Below are 24,164 nucleotides of genomic sequence, written 5' to 3' on the forward strand. Positions count from 1 at the left end.
CGATGTGACAGTGACACCTTCCATCCTGACCCCCTCACTTGATACCACCCCCCACTTCAACTTCCGCAAAGTATCCATCAAAGAGGTTGAGAATGTCATCGTCACTCTTAAACCATCGAACTGCCACAGGGATTTATGCCCAGCACAACTTATAAAAGATGCAGCTCGTGAATTATCACCTTTCATCACTAGACTAATAAATGCATCCTTCAACTCAGGCATAATACCAAATAACCTGAAACAATCATGGGTCCTCCCACTCCTCAAAAAACAAAACTTAGACCCCGCCATACCCACAAACTATCGTCCTATCACCACAGTACCATTCTTGCTTAAAATCATCGACAAATTGGCATATTTACAAATCCAACAACACGTAGAATATAACCACCTTCTAGGAATCCGACAATCTGGTTTCAGACCCCAACACGGAACCGAAACCGCTTTGGTTGACCTTAAGATACAAATTGACGAGTTGAGAGACCAGGGCAAAACCGCACTGCTGCTGTTCCTTGACCTCTCAGCAGCCTTCGATTTAGTCGACCACGAGATTCTGTGCAAACATCTCGAGTCGGCCGCACACTTCTCCCATGAGGCTATAGGCTGGATTCAGTCCTTCCTCAGTGATAGAACAATGCGCGTCTTCTCACCATTAGCGGCTGCTGACCCCACGCCCATCGCCTGTGGCGTGGTCCGGGGCTCCTGCGACTCACCTACATTGTACAACATCTTTACAAAGCCCCTTTTCAATGATCTCGACGGTCTGGGCATCACCTACACAAACTATGCAGATGATACTCAGATCCTCATCCCGTTGTCGGGGGATTATGACAAGGATTTGGCCTTTGTAAACAGAGTGTACCTCATCATTCAGGCATGGACGGCCTCACACGGACTATGCCTGAATGATGACAAAACAGAACTCCTCATTCTTGGTACCTCAGCCAATATCAACAAACTCGGCCAAATTAACTCATCATTCGTAATTGATAACAATACCATTACTGTGGCCAAGGAGGTAAAAACTTTGGGTTTTTACCTAGACTCCTCACTATCATTTAACAAACAGGTAAACGCAATGGCCTCCGCCACTGCTTATACTTGTAAACTCATCCGAGCTGCCAAACCACTCCTAACACCTAATAACTGTACTACCTTGGCCAGAGCATTGATCCTATCTAAGCTGGATTACTGTAATGCCCTTTATGTAGGCAGTAACAAACATATCATAAACAAGCAGCTCTAAGTATCCCCAAGAAAGCCCACATCTCAGATACCAGAAGATCTGTTAACTGGCTTTCCACGAAAGACAAAATATTCCTTAAGTCTGTCTCACTGACACACAAATGCCTTCATGACATGGCCCCGAAATATCTGATAACAAGATTCTCTAGACAGGTTTCATACCGCCCCTCCAGAAGTGCCAACGCCAATCTACTACTAGTCCCAAGATTCAAACGGTCCCTGACTGGAGGGAACAGCTTCCCTGTTAAAGCAGCTACTCACTGGAACTCACTACCGCCACCTCTAAGGAAAGACATCCCTTACTTTCAGTTCAGGACATACATTATACAATGGATGCAGGACCATGACAAATAATACTCCCTGGTGGCTCCTCATGCCATTATCAGTGCCATCACCAATTGTATTATTGTTCAGTGTACCCCCGCTACCTCCTGCTACTATATAAACTGCACTAGATAAAATGTCTTTGATATCTGTTTACCCATGTTACCACTGTATCCCTATTGTAACTCCACGGGACGTTATTTAATTTGCTGTATGTAACTAAGCTATACAACCCTCTTACTATGTTCGCGCCTTGTTATCCTTGTGGTTATGTGCGCATTATAAATAATAAAACAAACAAACAAACGAGCAGAAGCTAAATGGCTCCCAGCCATTTCGAACCTTGCATTACAACGGATACATCGGCTACCCAAGGGAGCGCGGAGGTGTGGGGGGGCACTAGGGGGGGCAATTTGATGAGATGAACTGATGCACCGCGAGATTTACAATTGGCAAAGATTTGATTCTCTACACATATGTGAAGGAGTTGGTAATCCATGTGCCCCCTGCACCATCGAGAGGCGGGCCAAGCATTCTGCAGTTGGCCCCTCCGCCGAGGTACATTCCATTTCAGTATGCCAGAGGTTTGCCAGTGCACAGCTAAGCACGCACCGGCCAAGCACAAAGTGAACGCCTACCTTAACAAAGCTGCGGTTTGCGCCCGGCCATCCTTTGCTTGAGCAGTTGTGATATTAATTTAATGCTGCAATCCTCCTGAGATGTAACAGCACTATCTAAAAGGGGGACGCATTCTTCAATTAATCCCAATTTCAGACCTTATCATTCCTTTTATTAGACATTCCTCTCACTGGATTTATTCTTCGGCCTGTGCCCATTCGGTGTACACTTGTAAGTGACAATACAAAAAAACTGAATAATCCAATAGGACTTCTTTAAAGCAGATGGCAAGCTTTCCTCGCTCAGACGAAACACCATTACCTTCCTTGCTATGCTGCTTTGCCCACTCAAAAATTGACATTTTTCGCTAGAGGATCGTGGGTTAACATTGAGTCAAGCAGGGGGGAGTTTCCCCATCTTGCAATGCAAGCATCTTTACTCTTGGACAATGATGGGGGATTTTCTATTGGTCATCCACCGTTTTAGAATGGTTCACAATGTCTGACATTTAATGACATTTAATCTAAAACACAGGCTTTGGATTTTGATATAGCAACATTACATCGGAAGTTGTGTATATAATCATTTATGATGAGACAGCAGAGTTGAATCTATTGCTTAAATCCTTAAATGGTGTCATTTTCAGACGGCAGAGCCCATCATAGGTAGGAAATGTTTCTCGAGTGCCTAATGTGGATGTCCCAATTAAACTCATCCTTCCAGGAGCCTCTGCTTAAGCTTCAGCCTCTCCCCCAGATACTCAATCTTACATGTAACGTTAGAATGCACTTTTTATAGCCTGGCCTACAATATATACAAAGGAGACCCATGGTGATATGGGTGGCAATCAAGGATTCTATCCGGGAGGATAGCACCAGGGCAACACGTGTGTCTTGAAAGCAAGACAACACAGGTGTGAATCGTGGCCCCACGCTTAAACTAATCTTTTACAACATGTTTAATACCAGAGACCAATTAAAGGAATACATTCTGTAAAAGATAATACTGGCCCCTGGCACTCACTTGATTACATAACAAGAAAAACACAAGGGTGGCCAATGAATAGACTATACCTCCATGTGGAGCCTATCACGGAACAGAAAGATCGAAAAAAATCAGACTTAATAACCATTGCAGTGATCTGGGACCAACCAGAAATAACCAACAGGCTGAAAGGATGTGAATGAGGCAATATTACCAGAGGTGGCGAGCCGGCAATGTCGCTAACGGCCCGCAGCCCAAGTTGAGGGACTGAGTGAAGCGCAGCTCTCAACGTAGGTGGAGGCCATTACCGACAGGGTCGACCTGACACTGAGGGTAATATTCACAATAGCACCTATGTAGTTACCTATGCGGGTGCTAATAGTGTGTACTATATTAAAAACAAAGAAACATACCTTTTCTGCCCAGCCCGACACCACGTCCTGGATCACCGTCAGTTTTCAAGGTGGATTACTGAGGTCATGAACACTGAAAACAGACTCCAGGAACCACAGCGCGGTGCCAGGCAGGATTTTTTAAAAATGAAAAATAAACTCTTTGCACTCGTGGAGGTAACTACACGGGTTCTAGGTGGTGAGGGGGAGGGAGGGGAAAGGAAGGAGGAGCGGATAAGACAAGGGGGTGCCGGGCAGCAGCACCCAGGCTGCTCGGAAAGCAGGCAACATTGTCGGTAACGGTGCCGCCGCCCGCGTTAAGTGAACCTTGCTTCATTCAACCCTTAACTTTGGCGGTGGGCCGTTACCGACAGGGTTGCCCCGCCACCAAAGATAGTATCACCATTTGCACCCAAGTAGTTATCTAAGCAGATGCTAGATGTGTTTTAGATTTTTTAAAAACAAAAATAAACCAACCTTTTCTGTGTGCTCCTGCTTCACAGTCCATTTTCAATGTTGATGACTGAAATCACCATTGAAAAGGAATCACCATTGAAAAGGGATTCCATGAACCATTGAGCGGTGCTGGGCCGCGTAGAAAAGGTAGGTTTCTTTTTGTTTTAAAAAATAAAAAACACTCTTTGCAGCCGCATAGGTAACTACACAGGGGCTAAGAGGTGAGTGGGAGGGAGCGGAAAGGAAGGGGCCGCTGCCCAACAGCACCCAGGCTGCTCGGAATGTGGGTTTGTACCACAGAGTACAGCCCATGTTCCGAGCATTCTGATTGGCCAGCGTTCCCTTCCAGGGTGCTAATCACGAATACACTAAAAACATCTGAATAATTGCTCTTCAGCTGAGCAAAAGATGGCGGAAGTGTCTGGTAAACAACACATGGCTTAATGAACAGGTAACGTATTGGATTCCCACACAGAGGATTTATATATTCTCTCATTGCAGAGTGCGAGAGATCCAAGGGACCAGAAATAACAAGTCTGCCCTAAGCATACAGCGGTCTTCCTGTTTGGGGAGGAGGGTGGAGCTTAGAGAGTCGGTCACTTGTTGATTGTTGTCTTATCAATGACGTCATGGGATACTGGTTAAGCGATTAGGCGTCACTTTGAGTCATGAGCGTTACTAGTGAAAGATCTCTCCAAAGCAATATTCCAGGTGAGCGATCCTGTCACTCAGAAGTATTTCTGTGTGACCCCCATCTTTGTCCTTGTTTGGAGATTCTTTTACCATGGCCCTATGATCTTTTCAGACGAAGGAGAGACTAACCCGAGGCAATGCAATTCACCCTGCGATCTGCCGGTTTCACACGAATTTCTGAGTACAAGTGCTTAACTCAATGGTTGGTTGAACCAACGGAAGAGGAGCGTACATGGACCATTTTAGCACTGTCATGGGGGTGTTTGTGAAGGAGGTCACATACAAGGTAAAACCAGGCTTAAGCAGTACGGCATCTTTTTCTTTGAAGGGACCTTGCAAGCATAGGTATCTTATGAACCCCGGCGGATGTGTCTTGCGGCAGGGGCAAAAACATCCATTTGTAGGCCACTTGCAGGGCTTAAAACGTCACCTGCCCCCTCAATTCTTCACATTCACACAGACCATGTCCTACTCAACTAAATTGAATTATCAATCGCCAATGGCTAGTGGGGAGTGGACATTTTGAGGGGTGCCTGGGCTAGCACATTACATCGTGAACAGGGCATCCAAGCGAGAGACACCCTCTTCCAGACAGGAAGACCATTTTGTGCTTTGAGCAATCTTTTTTTTCCAAGGTGATGAAGGGGGAACATTTCTTCATCAGGCTACTTCAAAATAGTTTACACTATACCCATGTTGGCTTTCACCTGTAATAAGGATTAGGTTTGCAGAGAAGAGAGAGGTTCTGTGGTGCATCTTTGGTACATGTGAAAATATCGTTCAGACTGCGGCAAGAAGCATGCCAGTAACCCAGGGGAAACGATCCTCCATTCATACATAGTGCAAACATGGGAGGCGAAATCTACCAGCTAGAGCCAAGGAAAATAGCCAGTGAAGATCAGAATTTGGCAGAGACAGTAACCCTGAAACGGTCCAATTCTGTGATAGACACAGTAACAAAACTGGACTTGGGCTTACAATAAACGGTGGCCTTTTACAGAGTACTGCTAGTTGGGCGACTTCTGCGAATGGGGCTATATTTAGCAGGTGCTGCGGACTAGGTATCTCCAACTAGTGGGTTAGAATGTCATAGAACTGCCAAGACAGACCAGACCAAAACAGCTGGGCGTTAAGGCGGGTCCACGTGCAAATTTTCCTCAGGGTCAGTGTGCTCACAGCCTACAGCAATGGCGGAAACCGACTACTGCGAGCCGACCAAAAACGCAGCTAAACCTATGAGCATAGGAATGCGTCCAAATATCAAACTTTCTGTGGTATCGGGGTGAAGCATCGGAAAATCCACATTTCTGAAATACCAGGCAATGAGTTGGTTCCAAAGGTGTGCAACTCGGAATACATACTGCCTTTTCAGTTTGTTGGTTGCAAAGTTTGGCAAACTTGAATCACTTCAGTTCTTGCAGGTTTCCATGCTACATGCTAGTGCTCAGAAATATGCACGAAGAGGTTCTTCGCCACACTGCACGGTTCTTTTGAAATTCGTGGGTATACAGGGTGTGAAGAGAGAAAGGAGTGCCCGTCTGATAGATGGATGAGCTGTAGGCAGGCCGGTGGGGGAGAGGGTGACCATTACTGTAAACACTAAAATAGGTGTGTCTTAGAAGGTTGATCATGTCAGCCACAGAGGTGCCGTACTTTGGGGACATCTAGTGTATTGCCCAAAGCTAATAATGAGCCCGGGGCTGGTGTGGAGAGGATCCCGCTGACCCTCCCACTTAGTCCCAAGCAGTGGGCAGGGGGCCACAAGCTATAGACTAAGTGATTCTGGGCCTTCACGAGATCTATTCTAGGTTGGGGAGAGTCGAAGATTTCCCAATGCAGCACATACATGTCCCATGAAGCGACACACTCGGCCAGCGAGACAGGTTTCACTGACTGCACAGGCGGGAAACGACACAGCCCCACTCTCAGACACAAACACTCGTGCACATGTACAGAACGAGACACTGCCACATTCAAAAGGTGTTGGATTCAGGTTTTAAAAACGCAGTCACTTATCGATATGAACAAACTAACTCAAATGATTAAAGGGCCATAACTACAGAGAACCAATCCAACTTCCAGAAAAATAAGGCAGCACACCTGCAGAACCTTGATCCAAGCCCAAACCATGGGGAGGGTAACAGTGGATGTGTAATCCCCAGCCGAGTAAAGAGTAGTGTGGGTGTTTGTAGAACGTCACGAGCAGAGTTTGGTGCAAGTTGGCGATGCAGGAGAGAAGAGGGAGAAGGAACATGACCGGAAAGAGGAACCAGGGAAAGAGTCTGCAGACAAGAGGGGCAGAAGTGCCACCAGGAGGTGGCAGAAGTGCCACCAGGAGGTGGCAGGAGGAGAAATAAAATCAAGAGGTGGTGGGAAAGGAACAGCAGGAGGAGGCTGATGAGCAGGAAGCATCCAACCATAGAAAGCTATTGGAAGGCACGTACATTGCCCTAGGCAGGGGGTAACGAGTTGAACCCACAGTGGGAGGAGGATAATGCATGTGGCATGGCAGTGTGAAGGGCCAGCACCACAGCTGGAGTGGAGGGGGAGTTACCAGGGGTACAGATCAGGACATAAGGCCCTCGTACGCTCCTCTACGGAAACCTGGGCTGGCAATTCCGGTTGGCTCGGTCTAGCAGAAAAAGAGAAGCTCCTGCTTTTCTACGGTTATGGACAAAGACACAGTGACGTCTATGGAGCCTACGGGATGAATCAGAGAAGAGACCGGCACGAGACTTTTTGGAAAAGAAAACAGAAACTGGATGATGTGGAAGGACACCCAATGTCTCCGAAGGACAACTTTTGAACTGTTGATGTGGGACTGTCCTGACATTTTCTTTGCTTGTGTGTTGCCAGAGGGGGAATATATTGTGTTTAATAAAGTCTGCTTTGTGCAGGGACACTTGTGGACGCCACGTGGCTATATGACACTACTCACCAAAGGACAACGAACACCCAAAACATTGGCGAAGGTCACAAAAGAGATGGAGCATGTTTAGAAAAAGTGCCCAATGTCAATGTTGGCCAAGCTAAACCGGGTGGGATTCAGATTTTGCTACAAATGTCTTGCATTGTATGTTTATGGAGAGTGTGTGGGGATAATCTTTCAACATATGTGGTCATGGGGGTCCATTACCGCCAAGGTGAGCATGAAGTGAGCGTCTCGTTACTTAAGATAATGGATAAGGTAGTCGGAGACGAGCAAACACAATAATGCACCACAACTGTAAAGAGGGCTGCGTTTTCTGAATGTAGCTGCACCTTAATGATTGGGCCCAGCAATGCCTAAACAAATAGCTTGTGTTGCTGTTCAGAGGGCAGACCGCCTAGCAATTTGATGTGGATTGCTCCGTAGGTGTACGGTTATGATCAATTTTATACATTGCGGTCCCCTTCTGTCAAAGCTAAAGAAATCAAGAAAACAGATACTACTCAGATACTAGTGGCAAAAAGGTTTTATCTTAATCATTCACATCTTTGTTTTCTCAGTGATTCTCCCAACGTGGGAGGGGATCTGCCCAGACACTAACTTCAGAAAGATTCTGCACCTCATTGAGGAAGAGGAACTTCTTGGTTCCCATATGCTCCAGTGCAACAGGTTAAGGTTGGCAGCCCTGGTATCATTCGCGCTGGGTCAGCACTGATATGGTTGGTCTCCTTGAGTGAGGACACAGAATCCATAAAATATGATGATCGGCAATAATACACGGAGCAATTGCCATTAGTCAAGAAGCATTAGCTCAAGCAACTCCATCCATCATGTTTTGGTTTTCTGGATCCAGTAGAGCTGAATCTGGACTCAAATATCATAAAACAGAGAAAATCAGACGGTGAACTAGAGACAGAATCGGTCACTGTAAAGGCAGCGCTGAATGTTGTAATGCAATGACTTTAACGAGTGGGCGGCAAAGCTTGTGCCTTATGCTTGCATGATCAAAAATACAAAAGGTTGTATCGATTGGAAAAAGACTTCATGAGACACGGTTTCTGAGTATTGTGCAGCACAAACGCGATGAGTGAGGCACATCCAAGGGCCCTCTTCCCCCAAATTAGGATAAGCCTGCGGTTTGAAAGCATGAGAAACAGCACTATATAATAAGGCTTGATCAACATTACTCCAGAAAGTAGGACAAGAGGTATGTGGGGCAATATGCAAATCAGCAATTTTATGTTCGATTATGTTGGAGATTTTATGCGTGCAGTCATTGCTCTAGTGGTCTCGGACCCCCCGGCTGGTATTATGCCCCTAGTCAGGGCATATCAAAGTTAGTCTGAGTATGTTGAAGGAGCAGGGGAAAGGTAAGAGGATGGGGACGAGGGGCGAGAGCCATGAAATGACGGAAGAACGTATTGCGATAGCTTGGGTGCGCGTTAGTCCTGTTGAGTCAACCACAGAATTCATGGTGTAGAGGAGATCTGTCTGTTCTAATAAGCACATGTTAATTAAAATGTGTTAAAAGGCAGATTTGGAGAATGCAAAAATGTGTACACAATTCAATAGTCGGAAGCATGATGGGCTCGAAATGTGCTCGGGCAATCCTAATACATTTGGTGGCTTAATTGTCCTGGCCTACCTTTAATTTATACTGTAGTCTAAACGGCAGAATGTTAATCCTGGAACTCAGCCCGAGGCCCAAAAGTGGACCAGTCAAGATTAGACTGTGTTGGAAGGTGGATGTTTGTGCATATCAAAAGGTAGAGAAGGCCAGCACGGTCCAGCTGAATTAAGTCAGTGTTGACAGACTGGCACCTCGATAGTTAGAAGCCATTGTTCAGCGTTTCCTCGTGTTCAAGTCATGCGATTCCCCGTTTCAACCCCCAATAGTACACAGAAAGCCAACGCATCAGAAGAGGCCGATGTACTTGTGCATTCAAACATGTGAGGTGAATATGGTTTGCGTTTTCTGGCTAAGTGCCAAATTAAGTGGCAAAACTACCTTAGAAGGATATAGTTTATCTAATCCATTTTGACAAAGTTGTAGTTTTTTTAATGAATTACTGGAATTTCTCACTTCTCTGGATCACGTTTTTTAAGAAATCATTATTCATAATTCTACTTTGCTGAAAATAAGCGGCAACTTTTGAACCTGGACAAGGTTGTAGAGGAGGAGCAAAGTGCCTCTACGGAAAGTCCCGCCCCCATTTAGCCTATATGCTGGAAACCAGAAATTGCGGCATGCGCAAGAGTCCAAACAAGTTATCCATTGAGAAACCTCATATATAATGTACCCGCAGAGAAATGATAGTCTTCTGAAGAAAGTTCCGGAAGAAGTGAGAAGATGAGTGAAAGAGAAGACTGGTGACGTCACATGAAGGAGAAATGACGCACCCAGAAGAGATGCCAATGAGGAGAGTGAGTATATAGACCTTATAGAATCTGATGGCGAAGTAATGACTTGAGCAACATTTCATGAGCAAAATGAACATTGCATGTGCGGAGAGCACTGAAGAAAATTCAAGCCGTTTTATAATTGTACAGATGCTAAAACGCAAGTAGACTAAGTAATCACGAGGCTGGCTTTACATAGAGAATAGACTGCAGGCAGTGCCGCCAATATAGTTTAGTTTAGTTTAATATTTGTAGTGCACACCGGACCCAGGAGTATCAGGGCGCAAAAAGGCAAAAGAATATTCTCAGCTGGGTTACATAGCTGTACATTAATATGCAATAAATAAAATACAGTAAGTAAAATAGGCGGGCTTAATATATAGTAAGTAAAAAACAGTAGACAGTATAATATGTACAAAAGTATACGTCATACGTATAGGGTGCGAGATAGAATGTTAATGTATTGCTTGGAATCAGGGCTAGCTGATGTGCTGTAAGTTAGCTGGGAGAGGTAGGGTGGATTAGGAAAGTTAGATATATTTTTCCTTGATCGAATGGATGTATTTGCGCCTGAAGAGTGGGTAGCGTTGGGTGGCTCTTACGGAAGATGGTAGGGAGTTCCAATGTTCTGCGGCTTGTACTTGAAAGCTGGTGCCTCCAGTTTTGGAGCGTTTGTATCTGGCCACTACAAGGGTATTGGAGTTGGATGTTAGAACATTCAGAATGTTAGAACACCAGATACACCCCTAACCGCCACACTAGAGTGTGTCGGTTAGGGGAGTATCTGGTAAGTCTGTCTATGAGGTAACGCGGCGCGGCATTATTAAAGCATTTGTGGGTGAGAGATGCAACTTGTAGAGCAATTTTGCCTTTGGTTGAAAGCCAGTTGGGAGCTCTTCTTAAGTTGGATATATGCTCTTTTTTTGGGAGACAGTGCTGCTCTGAGCGCGTTATTTTGTAGGATCTGAATCTTGTTTATGATATATTTATTGGCTCCTAGGTATAAAGCGTTACAATAATCTAGATTGGACAGAACAAGGGCTCTTGCAAGGGTAGTGCAACTGTTGGGGGAGAGGAAGCATTTGGCTGCTCTGATTAGTTTGCACGTGTAGGAGGTGGAAGAGGCCAGGGAGCTTACCTGTTTTTTTAAAGAGAGGGTGGCATCTAAGTAGAAGCCTAGCGTTTTTACTTCCTTAGCTACCTCAATGGTGTTTCCGTCAATCAAGAAGCTGGAGTAAATGTGGCCTAGCTTGTTAATGTTGTGGGTGGTACCAAGGATGATGAGCTCCGTCTTGTTATCATTCAGGCATAGCCCGTGTGAGGCCATCCATGCCTGAATGATGAGGTACACCCTATTCACCAAGGCCAAATCCTTGTCGTAATCTCCCGTCAACGGTATGTGGATCTGGGTATCATCTGCATAGTTAGTGTACATTATACCCAGACCGTCGAGATTGTCGAAAAGGGGCTTCGTGAAGATGTTGTACAGAGTGGGGAGACACAGGATCCCTGAGGCACACCACAGGTAATAGAGATGGGGTCAGCCGCTGCAGATGTGGAGAAGACTCACATGGTTCTGTCGCTGAGGAATGATTGTATCCTACGAATGGCTTCCTGTGAGAAGTGGGCTGCGGTGTTAAGGTGCTTGCAGAGAATGGAATGGTCGACTAAGTCAAATGCCGCAGATAGGTCGAGGAGGAGAAGCAGGGCTGTTTTGCCATTGTCTCTGAGGGTGTCAGTTTGTGCCTTAAGGTTAAGGTCAATCAGGACTGTCTCTGTTCCATGTTGGGGCCTGAAGCCAGATTGGCGGACTCCCAAGAGGTGGTTTTGTTCCAAGTATTTCTGTATTTGAAGGTAAGCAACCTTGTCTAAAGTTTTTAGTAGGAAGGGGATGGTAGTGATGGGTCTGTAGTTGGTGGGTATGGCGGGGTCTAGGGTTTGTTTTTTGAGTAGTGGGAGAACCCAAGACTCTTTGGTTGTTGTGGATGACCCTTTTGGAAAAGAATGAGTTAATGAGTTTGGTAATGAAGGATGAGATGTCTCTGGCTGCATCTTTAATAATCTGTGTGGGGCAAGGATCACCCTGGCAGTTGGAGGGTTTCAGGGAGAGCATTACCTTTCGACCTCGAGGATGGTTACTTTGGAGAAGCTGAAGTGGTGGATGTGTTTAAGTGATTGCACAGAGGTAGGGAGGGTAGTGGTGCTACTAGGAAGATTCGCTTTTTTGTTGGCTATCTTGGCTTGAAGGGTAGCCACTTTGTTTAAGAGAGCGTTTTGTACACTAGTGCACCAAGGTTTAACTTTGATGCAGGTGTCAGGGATGGGTGCTTCTAATTCTTTGAGGATGGTAAACAGTTCCTTAGTACTGGAGTTAGATTGGGAAATTCTCAGGTTACAGGAGTCTTGTTTAGCCAGAATTATTTCTTTCTTGTATTTGGTAGAGATTTTGATGAGGTTAGTTTTGTTGCACTTTGTCGGGGAGTGTTTCCAGGTAGTTTCACTTTTACATTTCTCTAGTCTGAGGGATTTGAGGTGTGGCGTAAACCAGGTGTTCAGGTGTTTTTTGGGCTTACTTTTCCTGACTTTCAGTGGGGCGATCGAATCGAGTTCAGGGGTCATCATTTTGTTGTATTCGTCGACTAAGGTGAGGGGGTCTGTCAAGTCGGGCAGGGAGTTGAGGGTGGGGAGGAGGAGTGGAATGAGCTTTTCAGCTGTGATTTTGTTTTTTATTTCTAGTGGGTATCGATGGGGCTAGAGGGTTATGATTGATGGTAGTGAGGGCCTCAAGATGAAAGGATATGATGTGGTGGTCTGACCAAGTCTGGGGAGAGATGTCAGTGACATGGATGGCACAGTTGTGGTCTGCTACACAGTCAAGGGTTCTGCCTTTGTTATGCGTTGGGATGGTGATTTTTTGGTTGAACCCTAGTTCAGCCATGGAGTCAGCTAGGAGTGTGGCATGGTGGTCTTTAGGGTCTTTGAACCCAAGGTTATATATATGTATCATATCTGGATTTTCCACAATGCATTTTAGCAAACCAGACCACGTGAAAAGAAGGGCTGAAAGTGTGGCGCAATTGAAGAAAACAGCTGACGGCGAAGGAAGTTTTGAGAAAGGTCATCTGGCCCGGTGTCAAGGGTTGGGCCAGCCAAGAAACTGGTTATCTGTTCGAGAAGATACAATGAATGCGAGAAGCGAGACAAGCTTCTGTTGAGGTGTAATGGAAAAACACTAGAAGTGACAGGTTTTATTCATTTAATAGTGTTAAATGCGAAGAAGGAGCTCAAAACATGATCTCCTGTCACATGGTCAAGTTGAAAATAGACTTTGGCCGAGCTACACTGAGACCAGAAGATAAGACCATGCTCACACTCCCTTGTATTCTCAGGCACAGTGATACTTCCAAGACGAGTTCAAAGGACTAATTGAATGGCAGTGGGAGTGATGATGGATGTCGCGTTAATTGGGTAGGGAGGTATGGTCAAGTCCAACCCTCCAGCACCTGGGGTACCAGCTTGCGTGCTGCTAGCAAGTGGAGTATTCCAGAAGGATACAAATGTGCCAGCCATTTGTAGAGGGCCACGTAGCAGAGAGCCCTATAGTTTGAAAGCCAATGAAACGTGTATTTCTATGACACTGAAGATAACTCGGACTAGGGGTGGGCACAGCTGTACACCTGACTCAATCACACTCCTGTTCCCCATAGAAAGTATACCTAGATGTTTCACCTAAGCCTATCACAACCACAAGTAGGTTTTCTTATTTTGTCACGTAGTATGACGTCACATATAATGAATTTTTGTTATAAATACGTGTTTTTTCATGTGAAACATTGAGAATGCTTGTGCAGCGTCCGTAGATACCTGTTGTACTCCCGGTTTTAGATACTTGTTGATAGACTCACGAAGTTGGCAAATCTTTTAGCTGTTTTTGTCTGATTAATGATGCGAGAGTAGGATCTGCACCCCCCTCATCCATCCCATAGAGCGCCACCTCTCAAAGGGCCTACGGGTTCAATGTAGTGATATAGAGTGGTATGCATTATTTGATTTACGTAGGTTACATTACTCAGCTTTTAATGAGAGTTTCTTTAAGGTGCCCTTCCTCATCAGTATATTTTGCTGATATTTTTGGAGCTCTAAAATGTCACCTTACTGTATGCACTATTTTTCTTTTTACATTGTCATTGTTTGCAGATAGTAATGGGGGCTACTTTTGGCCCTCCAAAATGTCTTTTTATAGATTTTATATTTAGGTTGTGAATTTTGCACTTCTCTGAATCACACTTGAAAGGTAATTCCTCATCGATCTAGTTGGACGACAGTGAGTAAGGGGCTACTATGTGGTCGTCTTGAATCTCACATGGAGTTTAAGTGCTATTCATGTTATATTATGTTAGTGAGCTATTACACACCGTCAAGCGATCGCTTCCCAGTGATGAATGATACTATGGGTTTCTGCAACTTACATTTCGGGGGTAAACCAATCATACAAGGCACGCCTAACACAGGCCTCTGCAGACAGCTGCCATTTTACTACCTTGCTTTGCAACAGCCTCACCATGTCTCTCTCCTGCTCCCTCTCAGAGAGACATTGTACACAGTGAGCAGAAAGGATCTGGCTATTGGCAGATGAGGGAAGGAGGCAGTCTGGAGAGCCACTGCCATAAGCAAAGGGCCATGGGAGGCATGAACGAACTGTAAGGAGAAAATGCTTGCCTGCTATATGAAAAGGGCAGGTGCGCATTTCACCTTCCTTAGTATGGTGGATGGCAGGCTGAGCACTGCCTAAAACCTCACTAACTTGGTCAGGTGCTTTCCCTAGTGGGCCTGCTCTGGCTTTTGCTGTCAGGGCAATGAGCAGCATTGGTCACAGCATTGCGGGGTGGGGGCCAGAATCCCCCCCCCCTCACTTCTCCCAGAAGTACACCATAGCTGGGCCACTAAAGCAGCTCCATGGTGCAGGCTGGATGAAAAAGGTGGAATGCGGATTCCTTGGAGTGCCCCACAAAGCGGAGTGCTTTGCCTCAAGGGGTTTGCCACAAATATGTTAATGGTCAGTGGATTCCAGTGACTGCCAGGTGGCGCACACAGACTTTGAAATGCACGCTATCTACAACGCATTGTTCTAGAGAACGTTCCACGTGCGCTGGCAGTAGCGTGCATAGCACGTAGTGCATACCACTCAATACGACATGGCGTGGATGCACTTCGGCCACCCATAAGTCCTGCGGTGGAGTAACTTTGCTGAAAATGTTGGGGGTGGGGGGGCATGACATCTAAATGGGAGGCCCCAGCCAAATGAGTGAGACAAAATGGTGTGCCACAAAAATTGTGGGGACAAACACCGGTGAACTCTCCCCGCCCTCCTTAAAATTATGCCCACGCCTGTCAAAAATGAACAGTGTATTATTTATGACTCCCATTCTGCCATATTTCCTCACATCTCCACCCAACATTGTAAATTCAAAGGCCATGTATAAGGCAGGCTTGAAAAACACATGCTGTGTGTAAACTACGACGATCAGGGTTTCACACTAAAGAGAACCTGCACATATTTTCACATTTGCCCGAATTCTTACTTGTCCCATTTCAGTGGTTAACCTAGTTTTCAACCGCTTTCATTGAGAACCAAAATGGCTGCCACACCCAAATCAAACATCTTCTCGTCATAAGACTATGAGGGAAGCAAGCGGAACGTCTGTCTGACCAACATCTCTTGCCCATTTTTATTCATGCGGCTGCAAAGCAGCGTAGGGTATTTGGGATTCACATGTGCCAAGCCTTTGTCAAGGGAGCGGCAAAACCAACGGACCACAAAATGATCACAGTTTGGCGCAAAGCCATGATGGTGGGCGTGCATTTTAAGTATGCATTTCAATAGGAAGATGATAACTGAAGGGGTGGAATCGGGAGGCCGGGCTCTCGGCTTAAAAGTTGGAATTTGGTCGCCTACTACCGGCCACACATGCCAGGTCACAGGGGGAGGTGCTGAGGGGGGAAATGCTTGCACATTTTCCACACCCTGCTTGGGAATCTGGGCTATTTAACATATGTTCGCCTGTGCCTCTAGCAAGGAAATATTCTTGCCATCGACAGACTCAGAGCTACATTAAGACAAATTCGTGGAGTTTGACTCACTTCCAGCTGTGCCGTATTTTTGGGCCATTTGGTGTGGAGATGTTGCCTCACATGACTGGCCCACGTGCATGGAATCTACAAGCCCCCAGCTGGTTGGCGTGGGGTGGGCGTGGATGAACAGTGAGTGGAGAAAACCATACGTGATGTAGGAACTTGGCATGAGTGCTTACCGTGGCATGAGAGGGCCATTAACCAAGCAGTAGGAGGACTAGTGCTATTTTTTAGCAACTTGCTTGCCTCGATCAGGCGTTATTATTTGTTAGGCCCTGCTGTGTTCAAAAGTAAGTTTATCAAATAAATCCATGTCATCACCATGTCTCCATGAAGTAGAACTGACCTTTAATTTATCCACCAATTGCATTCTGGGATTTATAGTATTGGTCACAACAACTCAACACAGGCAGTGGCAAAGCCAACCAGTTGGTCTATTTGACTTTCGTGTAGGGGTGGGATAGATATTTTCCATGCACTGTTATAATGGCACTACCAGGACATAAGATGGCAACATTTGGGCAATTGAGCAAGTATCCGGATATCATGTCTGTGCCTAGTAAATGCCTATCTTATACCTATAGAGAACCCAAAACTGTTGGTTTTGCCAATGCTTGTATTTAACAGGGCTTCAACAGAAGAAACTGATGAGAAGACAGACATATTGCTTATTGGCTGAAGCTTGGTAAGACATTTTTTATTAAACCCAGGGCTCACTTACAGTGGCAATTAAGCCATTAGCCGACAGAAGACTGCTTAGGAATAACACTAGCAGGCTCTATACAGCACCAGTTGCTGCATGACAAGAGCTAGCTCAGGGTGTTGAATTTTGGAAAGGGCAGGGCATGTAGCGGGGGGAAATGGCCATAGGGATTAACACGGCAATGGGCAGTCCCATGGGTGGGTAAAAAGCCAAACACCACCCACAAGTGGAGTGTACCTCCTCACATCCCTCTGACCTATCTGCACTCCAATGCAATCGTTTTGGCTTAAAGGGGTCACCAGAGCGCCACGTAATAGCCACAAGTAGAAATTGACATATGTCAATACCAAAGTTAAAACAAAGCCCAGCGAATAAAGCGGCGTCTGCTAACTTTTCACTAAAGTCCCAAAGGTTTATGGTAGGCCCCAGTTCTTCCCCTGGCGATCCAGGAGGCAAGAAAGGCATATTGTTACGGTCATTTGTGCTTAAATCTAAAATAACGCTTAGCTAACATCGCACAATAGCTTCATGCGTCAGCCCCTCTTTCTACTGGAGCCAGCGGTGATGGGAAAGCTGCCACCGGACAATCTTTAATATTCATCAGAATAAACCGTCCGGCTGGAGGTGCAGAGCGTCAGCATAGCAATGAAATTGCACAGGTTTTATATCAAAGGAATTATGCACTTAAGATGAATTCGGCACAACACAATTAAACGCCATAAGCTTCCTTAACCCTGGGCTCAGACTCCTGTAATCTCTATAAGAAAGCAGAAGCAGATGGCCCAGAACAGCTAAAAACGACATCCGAGAAGCGGGAGCTACCTGCGGTGCCTTGGGAGGGCGCGCGCCGAGCGCCTATTCCTAGCAAATGGCCTACATACAGCGCCGTGTTATCTTTGCGAGAGGCCCGGCGCGGCGTGCGTGCCCCGCGCACTCGCTGGGTACACCTGGCGGCGCGGAAGGAGCCTATACATAGGCCTGTCAAGGTAAAAGGGCGACCTGGTGCCGCACAGTTGTCAGGCTGCTTGTCATATTGACTACTTGTACAAACAACACGGCAACTGTTTGTCGGGGTGGCCCGAGGCTCGGAAGCAATGCAAGCTGAACACGACGCGAAAACAAAAAAATCCCTGACGTTTGTCACCCCGCCCTGGATTCATTTCGGAGGGCCACTGTTGCCAGGCATGTGTTAGGATGTAAACTTTACTTGTACCCCCAGGAAACACATGTAGTGGCCGGGAACAAACTCGAATGGAATGACCAGCGACGAGGGGGTCAGAGACCGGAACCTCTGGGATCAGCATGGAAAGCCCTTCTTAATTTTGGAATATGGTGGGCTACCGAATATGAATCCCTCAGATAATGCACACCACAGACGAGTAGTCTCCTAGGGATGTTAGTCAAAGGAGCCCTTACCCATGGTTATTGGTTCAACCACAGAAGAATCCAGGGCAGAGCAAGTAAGAGAGAAATCTCTGAAGCACGTGCCCATCCTGTTCAGCTTGCCTTCTGGTTATGCACTTACTAGTGTGCCCTGGGAGTGTCCTCTCTATGCGTGGCTCTTCTGCCACGCCATGGCAATTCCAAGGAGGGCTGGGGAGGGAACACTCACATTTGGGTTGTGGGAGGGGATGGAGGGGGGGCGAGGTTTGACTCCTGGGCCCCTCTATTAAGACATGTTGCTACTTAAGACCATTCAAACCACAAATAATAAAATATAGCCCAGTGTGCTAAGTGACCACTTCAGAGATCAACGGACAGCTGGCAGTCATATATAACTTCCTTATAAGTTTGCCGGTATCCTGGCGCTAATGCGGCCAGGATAGCACAACTGCTCTCTCACAATCACAGGTAATTCCCCCACCCCGTGGTCGGACCACCACATCATAACCTTCGACATCCCCACCACCATTCCCCCACCCTACCCTCCCCAACCCTCACCAGAAGCGCCTCCCTTCTCACCAAAGAAAGACTCCTACCATTCCTTCAGGGACCTGCCTTCAGACCTCCCTTCTCCAACGACCCAGATACCCTGGCACAAATTTACAACAAGGCTAGATCGGCAGCAATCAACTCCGTTGCTCCTCTCAAACCTCGGAAATCCAGACCCACGAGCCACACCAACACCTAGTTCACCCCAGACCTCCTCAAATTCCAGACGGACAAATGCTCTGCCCTTGCACGCTGGCAAACCTCCCAAGATAACAAAGACAAACTTGACTTCAAAACCCGCTCCAAGGAGTATAAAAAAGCCATCATCCAAGCCAAAGCCAAATCATTCGAAGCCAGAATCACCGAAGCGAAATCCAACACGAAGGAAATGTTCACCATATTTAGGGAATTTGAAACCCCTACACCCCAAAACTTCACTAAAGATAAGGTCTGGTGCAATGGCATTCAAACAGCCATGTGTAACAAACTGGACCTGCTTCAAGCCAAAATTATTAACTTCAGACTCACTCTCCCTACCCCCCCACTGCCGTCCCCCCACACCTCAGATGCCTCCCTCAACCTTCTCCTTCAAAACCATCCAGGAGAAAGACATCATTAACTAAATGAAAGGCATCAAACCCTCCAACTGCAAAGGAGACCCCCGCCCCGCCACCATTATCACAAAGGAGACCCCCGCCCCGCCACCATTATCAAGGATTGTGCCGACTCCCTCGCCCCATTTCTCACAGCCTTTGTCAACGCCTCCTTCACCACAGGGAAAGTACCCTCATCCCTCAAGGAAGCCTGGGTCAGGCCTCTCAAAGAAACCCACACGCGACCCCGCCTCACCCAACAACTATAGGCCCATCACCACCGTCCCCCTCCTTCTTAAAATTCTGGACAAAGCAGCTTACCTGCAAGTTCAACACTTCCTCGAAGAGAATAAACTCCTAGGTCTGAGACAATCCGGTTTCCGCCCCAAACACAGAACTGAGACCGCCCTACTCGACCTCAAAAACCAGATGGATGATGCAAGAGACCTAGGCAAACCCGTCCTGCTCCTTCTCCTCGATCTCTCCGCCGCTTTTGACCTTGTTGATCACGACGTCCTATGCCACCACCTGACCTCCACTGCAAACTTCTCAGCTCATGCTAGTGCTTGGATCACCTCATTCCTACAAGGAAGAACCATGCAGGTTTTCTCTGATCTAGTTACTGCTTCACCCACCATTATGCTATGTGGGGTACCACAAGGCTCATGCCTCTCTCCCACCCTCTACAATATATTCACTCACCCCCTCTTCCTCATCCTTGATGCCATGGTGATCTCCTACACTAATTACGCGGCCGACACGCAGATCCTCCTCACCCTGACAGGCGACTATGACACTGACTCCAAGACCCTCAACATCATCTACAACACCATCCAAACATGGATGGCTGCTAACAGCCTCTGTCTCAACTCAGACAAAACCAAACTCCTGCTTGTAGGCTCACCCAACACTCTCAAATAACTGGACAACCAGTTTAGCCACTTCATCATTGACTCCATCAAAATTCCAGTATCCGAGTCAGTAAAAACCTTAGGCGTCTACCTGGATTCAAGTCTGTCCATGACGAGACAAGTAAATGCCATTGCCTCCTCGCCTGCCTACCATGCCAAACTCCTCAACGCAGTCAGACCCTACCTCTCCAATGACACCTGCCCAAATATAGCAATAGCTATCACTGGATCACGGTTGGACTACTGCAAAGTTCTCTTCCTAGGAACTTCCACAAAAAACCTCGAGAAACTACAAGTTATTCAAAACAATGCCTTACGTGCAGCACAAGGCATTTCCAAAAGAGAGCACATCTCTACTGCCAAAAGAGCCTCCCACTGGCTCCCCATAAAAGAGGATCATCTTCAAAGCCCTGACCTTCACCCACAAATGCATTCACCTCGCCACACCAGCATACCTATCGCAAAGGATCCACCTTGGCTCATCCTCAAGACCTACTAGAACCCCTATGCCAACCTACTCACCGTACCAATGGTAAAAAAAGCAAGAGCAGGTGGTGCCAGCTTCCCCTACTAGCTGCCCTGCACTGGAATGCCCTCCCCACTGCCATGCGAGCTGAACCGTCACTCACCGCCTTCCGCAAAACCATGAAAACCACCTTATTCGCCTGATCACCTTACCCCTGTCATGACGTCCATCCCCTATATGGATATTTGAACTATGTATGTTTTATGCATAACATGTATTACATCTCTGCGCTCCAATGTTGTAACTTATGCATAATGTAACTAACACCCGCTGCAAGTAACAGCGCCACAATGCCCCTGGGCGGTCTGTGCACTATATAAATGTAAAAAATAAATAAATAAATAGCGGCAAATGGTAATACTGCTACTGGCACCCAGTCTGGTGGAATGCCCAACGTATTCTGAGTGACGGTAACGGTAGTAAATCACCATTCCATGGAGTCCCACAGGACTCTGTCGGTTTTTGCCGGTATTACAATACTGGCTATTTTTTGCCAGTAAGATGGCATAATGACCTGCAGCTTTTAGATGGAAGTCCTACTGGCCATCTAACTGGCAAACTTGTGGTTAACGGTAATACCGCCATGCTAGTTCTACACCGGCAACGTTGCAACGAGCCCCATAGTCTTGAATCCTGGTCCGGCCGACACAAACCGTCATCCTTCCAAGGTCGATGTATTAGGTACTACTGAGTTTTTGAACACCACCACCTTTTCTTAAATAAAGTAATCATTATGTGCTCAATACTGGAGACCAGGTTTGAACCTGTGTTGCTCTGCATTGTCCTGCTTCCAAGAGAAACACGTTGCCCCTGAGCTATATTGCCGGGCCTGTAGCACTTAGAAGCAGGATGAATCTAGCAAGAATAACCATATCAAAAACAAAAATATTCTATGCATTAAATTAGGGCGAAAAACAGGACATAAGAAAATGTTTGCAACTCTAAATCTAGAAAGAAAATGGTTTCTTGAACACATCAGAAGGTAAGTACAACTGTCATAATTACAGAACAAGAAATGGCGCTCATTACCCATTTGTTCAAATGTTTTTGCAAACATGAATATAGACGTTTCTGCACGAGAGAGAGAGAGAGAGAGAGAGAGAGAGAGAGAGAGAGAGAGAGAGAGAGAGAGAGAGAGAAAGAGAAGCGGGCAACAAGATGCGACCGTGCAATTTGTGGACCGCTCTAGTAGAGCACTCAGGAGCTTGTTCTGTATTATAAATAACTAAAGAGCAAGTCATCTGCTCATATCCAGGCTCAGATGTGCTCCGAGCCAAAACCAATCCTGCAGACGCACTCGCAAAAATAACACTGCGGTCCCGACAAGGGACCAAAACCAATTACATACATCAGCCCAACCAAATCTAACGACCTTCTAATTAAACTGCCCTTGCGGTGCACACCATCTACCACACCGCACAAGCAGGGGGCAAATAAAGGAAAAGCTATCTGCAATCGTGTTAATTATTTGGCTAACAAGCCAGTGGGACAATGTGCCTCCATTGGACCATTAAGTTGTGACTTTTGGAAACCGTCCCAGTTTGCCCCGTGCGATGCAGCCTTCCTTAGTCCCCAAAGAGGGCATCGTGCCCCAATGTAACAAAGACAATCATCTGCTCATCAAACTCTGGGCACGCTAATCATAAGGCGGCCTTGGACAGGAGGTGTCTTGCCCGCGTCTGCCAGCAGCAGAAACATAGGTCTCCATTAGCGGCTCGATGGGCCCACTGGTATATGATTGGACCAGCGCGCAACAACGTCTCCCCATTTCCTTGCATTTGCTCTTTCGAAGTGGGACATCAGAGAAAAGAGGCGGCCCAGTCCTCTGGTGTCTCTCGACAATCCGCACCGAAGAGTCAAATGCAAATTATCTACCAACCCAAGACGCTCTTTCAGGGGTTTGACCCATGCCCACGCTCTTCTAAACCAGGATCCAAATTTGAATATGGTTGAACATTATTGGCCGTCCCAGTGCTAAAGAGGGAAGACTAGACCATTTTGATGGGGCACAAGCCATGCATATTCCAATTCCCAGATGTTGTGATACTTTCGGCACGGCACTTTGGGCACTAGCAGAGCTTAATTTGTAAGAAAATAAGTGCCGGGGCGCAAATATTTTCTAGCACACTGTGGGCGGGCAGTTCCCCACCACTGATACCACCAACCCACAGCTGCTTGGCACAGTGGGAACACATTTGGGGTTAAACTACAGCTTGCGCCTGCTCATTGGGGTTGATGGATGCTCTGGCTGCCATTACTTCGTAATCAACATGAGTCTGAGACATTGTGGAGCTCAGAAAAAAGTGCCAGGACCGAGCACTGGCAAGCACCTCCCCCTTGACCCCCAAATTGAGCACTGGGCGCTAGACACGGTGTGGTGCATTCCTCATCACTCAACGAATGAAGTGAACAAAACTGCTGAGCAAGGGTGTGATTTTATAGATTTTCCCATGATTCCTAAGATCGTACATCACGCGTTTAACTGCGCTGCACTCAATACACCGTGGACAGTCTCAGTGCACGCTCCGTCTGCTTGTATTGGGGAAAAGACATCCTGGGGACACATTTCAATGGATCTCGCTCTTCTTCATAACGCAATGGTCAAAGCCCGCTGTGCCCCCCACCATCACACCCCCAACCAAGTGCTCAAAACATTCAAACCCAAGATGGTGCACTGTGTGCGTGCGTGTGTGCACAGAACTTACCACTGACGGCGAGCAGGACATTTCATAGCACACATACACAGTAAGAGCATTGCACATTGCACGTTCAACTTTGAAATTAGGTCACATTTACATATTGCACTTTTTTTATAATCATTTGCATTCTCTGCTCCGGTGAAGCCCTCTCCCAACCTCCTCCCCTCGTTCCCTGCCTCCCCCCGACCCCAACCCACACCCGCCCTTTAAGTGAACGGGGAGAAGCAGCACATACGGAAAATAATGGGATTAAGGGAAGGCGGGATGAGCAAAGGAGACAATGCCGGGTTTGTACAAATCTGATTCAACAGAGTCATGTATGTGATAGTGGAGGGGTGGGGGTGGGGGGAGGGGGACCAGCCATTCATTAAGATGTCGATAAAAGCAAACACTATCCTGCCGGGTCATGTACAATGTACACACGTGTGACAGAGCGATGCGCATGGGGGTCACGTCCAACTGCAAGAATGGCACCACGGTCAAATGTGTTGCGGCATGCAAGCACAGAAATGCATTCACAAGCTGCCCCATGCAGGCAAAAAAAAAAAACAAGCCCTGGTCACCAGCAAGTACACCATGAAGACGATTCAATAAATCAAAGGAGCAAAGAAATAACGTGAAGCAATA

General features: G+C 46.6%; 1 protein-coding gene across 8 annotated transcripts in view; it reads right to left on the bottom strand.

Annotated features, from left to right (window-relative positions):
• Positions 1 to 24,164, bottom strand: part of TSPAN9 (tetraspanin 9) — a 1,448,163-nt gene that overhangs the window by 432,541 nt on the left and 991,458 nt on the right. The window lies entirely within an intron of this gene.

Source organism: Ambystoma mexicanum, chromosome 12 (genome assembly GCF_040938575.1).
Source record: "Ambystoma mexicanum isolate Mex_15411 chromosome 12, UKY_AmexF1_1, whole genome shotgun sequence".
NCBI lineage: Eukaryota > Metazoa > Chordata > Amphibia > Caudata > Ambystomatidae > Ambystoma > Ambystoma mexicanum.